The following is a 13,112-nucleotide window of genomic DNA, read 5'->3' on the forward strand; positions in this document are numbered from 1 at the left end:
ATGATACTGAGTGGATGAAGACCAAAAAAACTAAAGGCAATTGAAAGAAAAATGTAACAGCAGGAACAAGCAATGCCAGATCTCTACGCAAGGACCTCCTCTCCCCTTAAGAAAAATAAACAATGAAAATGAGGCAAAGAATCCTTCAGGGCAGAACTGAAGCAGCAATCCAAGAAACGCTATTTGAGGGAAATGGGAGAAGAAGTAGTGGGATGAGTGAAATATGGGAATTTACCAAGCCACCAGAACAAAAAACAACAACATGTCCTTTGAGTTGGAATTGAACCAGCGACCAAAGGGGAAAGAAAGAAAATGCCATGAAAAGGCAAAGTGCTAGAATGCAGTTTTTGTGGTTGCCAAGGTAAGGCAAGCAAAGGCCAATGAAATTTCTCATTGAGTTCAACTTTTTTACATTTCTAGTTGTGTCTAAGAATTCCTCTTGAATCGTGCATGTTGTTTTTGTCAAATGTGGAAGTATGCAAATAACGAGATGGAGATGGACAATCGATGTAAGCTTGTTGTTCATGTTAGATTTTTTCCAGCATTGCTATAGCAACTAGTTCAAGCAAACGCTTTGAAAAAAAAAGACTTATTGGAGAATGCGGGCATCGATCCCGCTACCTCTCACATGCTAAGCGAGCGCTCTACCATTTGAGCTAATCCCCCACATGTGTGTCACATCAGCTCTGTGTACCGGTAGAATATAGAACATAATACAAGACGGATGAAGGCAAAAACCAAAAAGGCAACTGTAAGAAAAAAACCAAAGCAAGAACAAGCAATGCCAGATCTTTAGGCCAGAACCTCCTCTCCCCTGAAGAAAAAGAAGCAAAGAAAATGAGGGAAAGCATGCTTCAGAGTAGAACTGAACAAGCAACCTAAGGAATTCTACTTGGGAAAAGTGCACCAATTAACAGCAACAAGAAAAAAAACACATGTCCTTCGAGCCGGAAATGAACCAGCAACCTAAGGATTGCTATCGTATACCAACTACAGTACTCCGCTCTACAAGAAAAAAAAGCACATGTCCTTCGAGCCGGAATTGAACCAGCGACCTAAGGATTGCTAACGTATACCAACTACAGTCCTCCGCTCTACCAGCTGAGCTATCGAAGGTAATTTGTGAATTTACTCAATGTCAAAGTAGGAAATTTTTGAAGAATCAGGTAAGCAGTTAAACCGTTTGCAACATGCTGCTGTGGCAATGACATCCAGGTCAACAAAAAGTTCAAACTAAGCACCCTTCCTTTAAAAGAATAATCAGCCACTGGAGAATGCGGGCATCGATCCCGCTACCTCTCACATGCAAAGCGAGCGCTCTACCATTTGAGCTAATCCCCCACTTTTCCGCTCTCATGCCGTATAGCTTGTGACCCCAGAGGCAGAACCAAAGACAAAAAAAGGAAATGCCTTGAAAAGTCAAAGCGCTAGAATGCAGATTTTAAGCCTGCCAAGCTCTTAAACTTTGCGTACCGATAGAATATAGAGCATGATATTGAGTGGATGAAGACCAAAAAAACTAAAGGCAATTGAAAGAAAAATGTAACAGCAGGAACAAGCAATGCCAGATCTCTACGCAAGGACCTCCTCTCCCCTTAAGAAAAATAAACAATGAAAATGAGGCAAAGAATCCTTCAGGGCAGAACTGAAGCAGCAATCCGAGAAACGCTATTTGAGGGAAATGGGAGAAGAAGTAGTGGGATGAGTGAAATATGGGAATTTACCAAGCCATCAGAACAAAAAAAAACAACATGTCCTTTGAGTTGGAATTGAACCAGCAACCAAAGGGGAAAGAAAGAAAATACCATGAAAAGGCAAAGTGCTAGAATGCAGTTTTTGTGGTTGCCAAGGTAAGGCAAGCAAAGGCCAATGAAATTTCTCATTGAGTTCAACTTTTTTACATTTCTAGTTGTGTCTAAGAATTCCTCTTGAATCGTGCATGTTGTTTTTGTCAAATGTGGAAGTATGCAAATAACGAGATGGAGATGGACAATCGATGTAAGCTTGTTGTTCATGTTAGATTTTTTCCAGCATTGCTATAGCAACTAGTTCAAGCAAACGCTTTGAAAAAAAGACTTATTGGAGAATGCGGGCATCGATCCCGCTACCTCTCACATGCTAAGCGAGCGCTCTACCATTTGAGTTAATCCCCCACATGTGTGTCACGTCAGCTCTGTGTACCGGTAGAATATAGAACATAATACAAGACGGATGAAGGCAAAAACCAAAAAGGCAACTGTAAGAAAAAAACCAAAGCAAGAACAAGCAATGCCAGGTCTTTATGCCAGAACCTTCTCTCCCCTTAAGAAAAATAAACAATGAAAATGAGGCAAAGAATCCTTCAGGGCAGAACTGAAGCAGCAATCCAAGAAACGCTATTTGAGGGAAATGGGAGAAGAAGTAGTGGGATGAGTGAAATATGGATTGCTACCGTATACCTACTACAGTCCTCCACTCTACCACCTGAGCTATCGAATGTAATTTGTGAATTTACTCAATGTCAAAGTAGGAAATTTTTGAAGAATCAGGTAAGCAGTTATACAGTTTACAACATGCTGCTGTGGCAATGACATCCAGGTCAACAAAAAGTTCAAACTAAGCACCCTTCCTTTAAAAGAAGTATCAGCCACTGGAGAATGCGGGCATCGATCCCACTACCTCTCACATGCAAAGCAAGCACTCTACCATTTGAGCTAATCCCCCACATGTGTATCACATCAGCTCTGTGTACCGGTAGAATATAGAACATAATACAAGACGGGTGAAGGCAAAAACCAAAAAGGCAACTGTAAGAAAAAAACCAAAGCAAGAACAAGCAATGCCAGGTCTTTATGCCAGAACCTCCTCTCCCCTGAAGAAAAAGAAGCAAAGAAAATGAGGGAAAGCATCCTTCAGAGTAGAACTGAACAAGCAACCTAAGGAATTCTACTTGGGAAAAGTGCACCAATTAACAGCAAAAAGAAAAAAAACACATGTCCTTCGAGCCGGAAATGAACCAGCAACCTAAGGATTGCTATCGTATACCAACTACAGTACTCCGCTCTACAAGAAAAAAAAGCACATGTCTTTCGAGCCGGAATTGAACCAGCGACCTAAGGATTGCTACCGTATACCAACTACAGTCCTCCGCTCTACCAGCTGAGCTAGCGAAGGTAATTTGTGAATTTACTCAATGTCAAAGTAGGAAATTTTTGAAGAATCAGGTAAGCAGTTAAACAGTTTGCAACATGCTGCTGTGGCAATGACATCCAGGTCAACAAAAAGTTCAAACTAAGCACCCTTCCTTTAAAAGATGAATCAGCCACTGGAGAATGCGGGCATCGATCCCGCTACCTCTCACATGCAAAGCGAGCGCTCTACCATATGAGCTAATCCCCCACTTTTCCGCTTTTATCCCGTATAACTTGTGACCCCAGAGGCAGAACCAGAGACAAAAAAAGGAAATGCCTTGAAAAGTCAAAGCGCTAAAATGCAGATTTTAAGCCTGCCAAGCTCTTAAACTTTGCGTACCGATAGAATATAGAGCATGATACTGAGTGGATGAAGACCAAAAAAACAAAAGGCAATTGAAAGAAAAATGTAACAGCAGGAACAAGCAATGCCAGATCTCTACGCAAGGACCTCCTCTCCCCTTAAAAAAAATAAACAATGAAAATGAGGCAAAGAATCCTTCAGGGTAGAACTGAAGCAGCAATCCGAGAAACGCTATTTGAGGGAAATGGGAGAAGAAGTAGTGGGATGAGTGAAATATGGGAATTTACCAAGCCACCAGAACAAAAAAAACAACATGTCCTTTGAGTTGGAATTGAACCAGCGACCAAAGGGGAAAGAAAGAAAATACCATGAAAAGGCAAAGTGCTAGAATGCAGTTTTTGTGGTTGCCAAGGTAAGGCAAGCAAAGGCCAATAAAATTTCTCATTGAGTTCAACTTTTTTACATTTCTAGTTGTGTCTAAGAATTCCTCTTGAATCGTGCATGTTGTTTTTGTCAAATGTGGAAGTATGCAAATAACGAGATGGAGATGGACAATCGATGTAAGCTTGTTGTTCATGTTAGATTTTTTTCCAGCATTGCTATAGCAACTAGTTCAAGCAAACGCTTTGAAAAAAAGACTAATTGGAGGATGCGGGCATCGATCCCGCTACCTCTCACATGCTAAGCGAGCGCTCTACCATTTGAGCTAATCCCCCACATGTGTGTCACATCAGCTCTGTGTACCAGTAGAATATAGAACATAATACAAGACGGGTGAAGGCAAAAACCAAAAAGGCAACTGTAAGAAAAAAAACAAAGCAAGAACAAGCAATGCCAGGTCTTTATGCCAGAACCTCCTCTCCCCTGAAGAAAAAGAAGCAAAGAAAATAAGGGAAAGCATCATTCAGAGTAGAACTGAACAAACAACCTAAGGAATTCTACTTGGGAAAAGTGCACCAATTAACAGCAACAAGAAAAAAAACACATGTCCTTCGAGCCGGAAATGAACCAGCAACCTAAGGATTGCTATCATATACCAACTACAGTCCTCCGCTCTACAAGAAAAAAAAAAGCACATGTCCTTCGAGCGGGAATTGAATCAGCAACCTAAGGATTGCTACCGTATACCAACTACAGTCCTCCGCTCTACCAGCTGAGCTATCGAAGGTAATTTGTGAATTTCCTCAATGTCAAAGTAGGAAATTTTTGAAGAATCAGGTAAGCAGTTATACAGTTTACAACATGCTGCTGTGGCAATGACATCCAGGTCAACAAAAAGTTCAAACTAAGCACCCTTCCTTTAAAATGAGTATCAGCCACTGGAGAATGCGGGCATCGATCCCGCTACCTCTCACATGCAAAGCAAGCGCTCTACCATTTGAGCTAATCCCCCGCTTTTCCGCTTTTATCCCGTATAACTTGTGACCCCAGAGGCAGAACCAGAGACAAAAAAAGGAAATGCCTTGAAAAGTCAAAGCGCTAGAATGCAGATTTTAAGCCTGCCAAGCTCTTAAACTTTGCGTACCCATAGAATATAGAGCATGATACTGAGTGGATGAAGACCAAAAAAACAAAAGGCAATTGAAAGAAAAATGTAACAGCAGGAACAAGCAATGCCAGATCTCTACGCAAGGACCTCCTCTCCCCTTAAGAAAAATAAACAATGAAAATGAGGCAAAGAATCCTTCAGGGCAGAACTGAAGCAGCAATCCGAGAAACGCTATTTGAGGGAAATGGGAGAAGAAGTAGTGGGATGAGTGAAATATGGGAATTTACCAAGCCACCAGAACAAAAAAAAACAACATGTCCTTTGAGTTGGAATTGAACCAGTGACCAAAGGGGAAAGAAAGAAAATACCATGAAAAGGCAAAGTGCTAGAATGCAGTTTTTGTGGTTGCCAAGGTAAGGCAAGCAAAGGCCAATAAAATTTCTCATTGAGTTCAACTTTTTTACATTTCTAGTTGTGTCTAAGAATTCCTCTTGAATCGTGCATGTTGTTTTTGTCAAATGTGGAAGTATGCAAATAACGAGATGGAGATGGACAATCGATGTAAGCTTGTTGTTCATGTTAGATTTTTTCCAGCATTGCTATAGCAACTAGTTCAAGCAAACGCTTTGAAAAAAGACTTATTGGAGAATGCGTGCATCGATCCGCTACCTCTCACATGCTAAGCGAGCGCTCTACTATTTGAGCTAATCCCCCACATGTGTGTCACATCAGCTCTGTGTACCGGTAGAATATAGAACATAATACAAGACGGATGAAGACCTCCTCTCCCCTGAAGAAAAAGAAGCAAAGAAAATGAGGGAAAGCATCCTTCAGAGTAGAACTGAACAAGCAACCTAAGGAATTCTACTTGGGAAAAGTGCACCAATTTTATCACATGACAGGAGGCTTCCTATTTTGCATTACTCTCTTTACTAAACTCCACAGCAGTAAAGAAAGTGAAATCATTTAAACCAATCAAAATGCAAAACAGTGAGCATATAGTCCCTGTGAACAGGCTCCTCCCCCTCTTTCTTTACTGCTCCATCGCAGACAGGTCAGAGTTTTTGGCTCTTCCCTATTACCTCATAACATATACGTTTTTCATTGTTATCGCTTATATTCTTTTATATATTTTTCTTATTATTATTATTATTATATTATTATATTATTATTATTACCTATTCCTATTATCTGTATTTATCTATTTCTAACTATCTTAATTCTTATGCTCCTTACTGGGACTGGTTGCTTTCCAGCAACTTCGCTCCCGGTTTCTTTCCCCTTTTCCGTCAATTCTATTCCGCCCTCGGGCGGCCCCAGAGCTTTACCGGCTATCGGCCTTTCTCACTCAGTTCCCGCGGCTCGGCTCCAGCCGCGGCTACACTCGCGGCGGCCATCTTTAATCCTGCATCTCGCGAGATTACGGACGCCATTTTGTGAGCGCCGCGAGTGCCGCGAGGGACACACAGGAGCTCCCTTCACGGATTTTTGTACGATACTTGTCGCTGAGGTCAGTTAAGATTAAAGCTGTTTAAGCACTTAGGTATTTTAACCTGTGCATACTTGGGGTGCTGCCCTTAAATTGTGCTGCTACAGAGGTCGCTTTGTGGCCACCTCTACAACCTGGGTGAGGCCCAGAACAAAAAATCCCAACCAGTGGTTTGCATCCTGCCTTACTGGCACTATCTATTACTACTATAATTTCTGGCATTATACTCTGCCTTTGGACAGAACGCGGAGGGTATAACCTTCCCTTTCATACCACTACATACCCTGCTGGGGTATTATATATATTTACAACCCTGCTGGGGTTATTTGGTTTTCTCAAACCATTACCTTTTATTGAACCCTGCTGGGGTAATTTGTACTCTGTACAACGAAAACAAATTATTACACCCTGCTGGGGCTCGCATAAAGATATCACAACAGCTTATTTCTGTCACTATACAACATACTGACCTCTATTATACGCCCTGTGCCAAACATATTCAGGCATTATGGAGACCTCTCAGACAACAGAGCTCCAAAATATGGTAAACGAGGCCGTATCCACCTCCATGGAGAAAGTTCTCTCCAAAATGATGGCCTCTGGTCCCGACAAGAGGAAACCATCAAAAACCCACACAACCCGCAATGACTCAGATTCTGACGAACCAGAATCACGCAAAAGCCCAGAAACTTTCACGGGCAAACGCCACTGGAAAGGCGAAAAGGGTCTCCAAAACCCTATTAAAGGCAAAATTCCCGCCAAACGCGCTAAACCCACTATAGCCACCACCCCGAACCCGCAACATGAGTACTCTTCAGATGAAGAAGAATCGCAAACTAAACCCATGGCCATCATAGATGAATGGCAAGCGGATGACTCAGATTCCAACGAAGACGCTTGGGATGCAGATTCAGGATCCCAATCCTTTTTCCCACAACACACGTTCACGGGAGAACCCCATGAACCAGACAATGCGGAGACCCCGCAAGAAGATGAAGACACTATATTAGACCCGTTGGGGCAAAAACAGTTTGACCCACGAAAAATACGACACCCACGCTCAAGCGACTGGACACCGCCCGACCACTTAGCGAGGTTCATGCACCTCTGGTTACGGAAGTCCATGGACAAGACAGTCCGCAACCGCTTAAGGTCGGAATGCCCACGACCGTTTTTACCTGACCGCGTAGCGGACACTCCAGAATTTGATCAGGTGATGAGCACCTTTATGTCGCGAGGTGGCCGCGACCCACGCAAAGGTGTGGAGAAAGGGTTCAGAGGGGTACAGGATAAACTCCTGGATGCTGTGGGACCATTGTCCAGAATTATGTTTTTAGCTGACGACGCCCTAACCAAAGCCGATCAATTTGACGCTACTATGGTACGAGAATGGGCGCATGATGTGCGGGAATGGGCACAAAGATGCTTCTGTTTTGTGGGTAATGCCAATGTCGCCTTATCTTCTGAGCGACGCAAAGCAGCACTTCTCCGCATTGACGGGAAATTGGTGGAGTTGGGCACCAAGGAACTAGGTCCTATGGCACAGGGCAAGCTCTTTGGAGAAGCTTTCCTAAAAGAGCTAAGCAGACATGTAAACGTCTACGCATCCTTAAACAAGGCTCAGACTTCTATGCGTAGAGTCTTCAGACAAAACCCTACCAGGGGTGTTTTTGGACGGGCTGGCCGCCAAAGGGGCCGTGCTGCCAGCTGCTTTTGGCCTTCAGGACCCCAACCTTTTTACCCAGAGGCGGGATATCGCCCATACTCCTACACTCGAGGCGCAGACAGGGGTCGAGGACCACGCACCCGAGGCAGAGCTCGTTTTTCCTCAGGTAAGCAACCATTTCACTCATTCTCCTCTCCCCATGCATACAGCAGGTCGTATATCCCTTTTCTTTCAGGAATGGACCTCCATCTCCACGGACGCATGGGTCCTTCAGACGGTACAAGGCTACGTCATAGACTTCGTAGACGAACCACGACAGACGGAACTACCACGTCCCATCCACAGCTCAAGGATAGACACCTCTCTCATCGACGACGAACTTCAAACCCTATACTCGAAAGGCGCGATCGAACCCGCCTCCGACCCTCTAGGCTTTTTCAGCAACATCTTCTTGGTAAAGAAGAAAACGGGAGATCTTCGGCCCGTCATAAACCTACGACTACTCAACGAATTTGTTTCTTACAACCACTTCAAGATGGAAGGCATACATCTTCTACGAGACCTGCTACAAGACAAGGATTGGTTCACGAGATTAGACCTCAAGGACGCTTACCTATCAGTTCCCGTCCACCAATCCTGCAGACAATACCTTCGTTTCCACTGGCAAGGCCTTCCCTGGCAATTCACGTGCCTCCCCTTCGGCCTCAGCTCGGCCCCATGGTGTTTCACCAAACTGATGAAGCCCGTGGTCGCACATATTCGAGCGCAAGGAATTCGCTGCATCATATACCTAGACGACCTCCTACTGTTCTGCTCAGACAGACTCAGACTGATACGTCACACACGGTATACCACGGATCTCCTGTCATCTCTGGGCTTCATAGTGAACTTTCAGAAGTCGGCTATTTCCCCGTCACAGACGGTACAATTTCTGGGATTCGAGATAGATTCCATCTCCATCTACGGCTGCCAACAGCAAAAATCTCAGCCATCCGCAAGGAATTACGCAGAGCCATCTGCTGCCACACCATTCCACTCCGCGCCCTCGCACGCATAGTGGGACTTCTCTCTGCTTCCATTCAAGCTATATTCCCGGGTCCACTTCACTACCGGGCGATGCAACGTCTCAAAGCTTCCTTCCTCAGGGAAAACCCCTCTTACGACCAGCTGGTCCCGATGACAGAGGAAGTCAGAGACGAACTCAGATGGTGGCTGGACAGCATGGAGGCGTGGAACGGCCGAGCCATCTTCGGAAAGGCTCCCGACATGATATTAGAATCAGACGCCAGCCTCTGGGGATGGGGCGCAACGAGCGGAAATATATCGACAGGAGGCGCCTGGACATCCCAGGACCTCAACTTACATATAAACTGCCTAGAACTTCTGGCGGGGTCCTTCGCCATCCGAAGCCTAGCGAAGGACAAGTCGGACTGCTGCATCCTCCTCCGGATGGACAACATCTCCGCAGTCCGCTACATCAACCGCCTAGGCGGAGCCCGCTCCCGGCTCCTATCAGAAATAACGAAAGACATCTTCAACTTCTGCCTACCTCGCAACATCTCCCTCACGGCGGAATACCTCCCAGGAGAGACGAACCTCACAGCGGATTGGTTCTCACGCCACTGGCGGGACACCAGCGACTGGAAATTGGATCCACAAATCTTCAACCACATCGCGGATCGCCTAGGACCACTCCACCTAGATCTATTTGCGTCCCGCAACAACAGACAAATGAACTCATACTTCAGCTGGCTTCCGGACCCGGAGTGCGCAGCAGTGGACGCATTTCTACAACCATGGCCAATCACGGGAGCCTACGCCTTCCCTCCTTTCGCCATGATAGCGAGGACCATACACTACCTGAAGAACCAGCAAACCTCGCTGGTACTCATCACTCCACTATGGAGGGGACAACCATGGTTCCCAGATCTCCTAGCTCTATCATGCAACGATCCTCTCCTACTACCTCATCATCAGTACATTCTCACAGATCCCAAAGGCAATCCGCATCCTCTCATCCTAGACAATCGTCTCCATCTGGTGGCTTGGACGCTTTCAGGGGCTCCTGGCAAGTCGGCGAACTATCGCAGGCTGCTAAGGAACTACTATGGGACTCATGGGCCCCTGGAACCAGAAGATGCTACCTATCCACCTGGAATTCCTGGTCCACTTGGTGTCTGGAACGAAACTTCGATCCATTTACGGCCACTATTTCAACCATTTTGAACTTCCTATCTCACCTATTCTCATTGGGCCGATCCTACAGATCACTAAACGTAATCCGTTCAGCTATTTCAGCGGCCCATGTCCCCATTCAAGGGATCCCGGTGGGAAAGGACCCACTCGTATGTCGACTCATGAGAGGCATTCGATTACAACGCCCCCCAGGGCCGAAATATTCTCAATTCTGGGATGTCGACGTTATCCTCCGATTCCTGAGAGATTGCCCAACTAACGACAGACTCTCCCTCCGTCAGCTATCAGCAAAACTCACAGTCTTGCTTTGCCTGGTCTCCTTCCGCAGGGTCTCAGACATACGAGCTCTGGACATAGACGCATTCTCAATCTCCCCTGAAGGAGTTACATTCCGGATATCTCGTCGCACTAAGACGGACTCCACATCTGTGTTTTATCCTTTCTTCCCCACAGATCCACAACTCTGTGTTGTCTCCACTCTACAACTATACGTGAAAGCTACCCTACCACTCCGATCCTCACCATCAGGTCAACTCCTAGTGTCATATGTTAGACCACATGTCCCCATCACTACCACCACTCTAGCAAGATGGGTTCGCTGGCTACTATCGCTAGCCGGCGTTGACACTACGTTTGGAGCCCACTCGGTGCGCGGAGCAGCAGCATCCTCAGCCTTTATGGCGGGCGCTTCCCTATCGGATATCCTACGCTCCGCAGACTGGTCTAGAGAATCTACATTCCGCACCTTCTATTTCCGACCGAACTCCGGTGCGGCTATGTCTCTTATCCTACAGCGTTAAAAATGCAAAATAGGAAGCCTCCTGTCATGTGATAAAATTGAAGATTATGCTAGCGCTAGTGTACTTATAATCTTAATTTTAATAATGACAGGAGGCGAGTATTTTCCCACCCTTCCCACCCGGAGGAGGGGAACTACTCTAGTTATATATATTTTTTGTCTACATCTTTCCTTTCCTGTTGTCTAATTTTTTCTTAATGTTAATGTGTTTGGCTTAACATATCCATTATTATCATCAGCCTATTAAACTAATAGTAGATTCCACACTGAACTCGCAATTATTATTATTAATGCAATATTATCCGATGGATCACTGTCATGACTACAAACAGTTTTAAGACCGGTGCCTAACCTTCTCATATTCTCCTTTCAGTTTAACTTCGCAAAGATTGGGAACATCTACCACATATCCATAGGATTACGGCTCATATGTCAAAGACCAAAGACCCTATTGGACACTTCACCTGTTGGTACCTGTTTTTTCTACTCAAGCCAAGAAGTTCATCACTCCCGTTAAAGACTACTACTGATGTTCATTACAGACTTTATCATCAACCTTCTTCCCCGTTCCGATGTCGCTCCGAAAGAGGGGGAGGAGCCTGTTCACAGGGACTATATGCTCACTGTTTTGCATTTTGATTGGTTTAAATGATTTCACTTTCTTTACTGCTGTGGAGTTTAGTAAAGAGAGTAATGCAAAATACTCGCCTCCTGTCATTATTAAAATTAAGATTATAAGTACACTAGCGCTAGCATAATCTTCAATTAACAGCAACAAGAAAAAAAACACATGTCCTTCGAGCCGGAAATGAACCAGCAACCTAAGGATTGCTATCGTATACCAACTACAGTCCTCCGCTCTACAAGAAAAAAAAGCACATGTCCTTCGAAACGGAATTAAACCAACGACCTAAGGATTGCTACCGTATCCCAACTACAGTCCTCCGCTCTACCAGCTGAGCTATCAAAGGTGATTTGTGAATTTACTCAATGTCAAAGTAGGAAATTTTTGAAGAATCAGGTAAGCAGTTAAACAGTTTGCAACATGCTGCTGTGGCAGTGACATCCAGGTCAACAAAAAGTTCAAACTAAGCACCCTTCCTTTAAAAGAAGAATCAGCCACTGGAGAATGCGGGCATCGATCCCGCTACCTCTCACATGCAAAGCGAGCGCTCTACCATTTGAGCTAATCCCCCACTTTTCTGCTCTCATGCCATATAACTTGTGACCCCAGAGGCAGAACCAGAGACAAAAAAAGGAAATGCCTTGAAAAGTCAAAGCGCTAGAATGCAGATTTTAAGCCTGCCAAGCTCTTAAACTTTGCGTACCCATAGAATATAGAGCATGATACTGAGTGGATGAAGACCAAAAAAAAACAAAAGGCAATTGAAAGAAAAATGTAACAGCAGGAACAAGCAATGCCAGATCTCTACGCAAGGACCTCCTCTCCCCTTAAGAAAAATAAACAATGAAAATGAGTCAAAGAATCCTTCAGGGCAGAAATGAAGCAGCAATCCAAGAAACGCTATTTGAGGGAAATGGGAGAAGAAGTAGTGGGATGAGTGAAATATGGGAATTTACCAAGCCACCAGAACAAAATAACAACATGTCCTTTGAGTTGGAATTGAACCAGCGACCAAAGGGGAAAGAAAGAAAATGCCATGAAAAGGCAAAGTGCTAGAATGCAGTTTTTGTGGTTGCCAAGGTAAGGCAAGCAAAGGCCAATACAATTTCTCATTGAGTTCAACTTTTTACATTTCTAGTTGTGTCTGAGAATTCCTCTTGAATCGTGCATGTTGTTTTTGTCAAATGTGGAAGTATGCAAATAACGAGATGGAGATGGACAATGGATGTAAGCTTGTTGTTCATGTTAGATTTTTTTCCAGCATTGCTATAGCAACTAGTTCAAGCAAACGCTTTGAAAAAAAGACTAATTGGAGGATGCGGGCATCGATCCCGCTACCTCTCACATGCTAAGCGAGCGCTCTACCATTTGAGC

The 13,112-nt window shown here is 44.6% G+C and overlaps 2 non-coding genes across 2 annotated transcripts; both read right to left on the minus strand.

Moving 5' to 3' along the window:
* Window positions 1–1,027: 1,027 nt before the first annotated feature.
* TRNAY-GUA (transfer RNA tyrosine (anticodon GUA)) lies at window positions 1,028–1,116 on the minus strand. The gene is given in 2 exon segments: window positions 1,028–1,063; window positions 1,080–1,116. It is a non-coding gene; the product is annotated as a tRNA-Tyr (tRNA).
* Window positions 1,117–4,117: 3,001 nt separating this feature from the next.
* Window positions 4,118–4,190, minus strand: TRNAA-AGC (transfer RNA alanine (anticodon AGC)). The gene has a single exon. It is a non-coding gene; the product is annotated as a tRNA-Ala (tRNA).
* Between the last annotated feature and the right edge of the window lie 8,922 nt (window positions 4,191–13,112).

The sequence above is a fragment of the Pelobates fuscus genome, chromosome 4, assembly GCF_036172605.1.
Source record: "Pelobates fuscus isolate aPelFus1 chromosome 4, aPelFus1.pri, whole genome shotgun sequence".
Taxonomy (NCBI): Eukaryota; Metazoa; Chordata; class Amphibia; order Anura; family Pelobatidae; genus Pelobates; species Pelobates fuscus.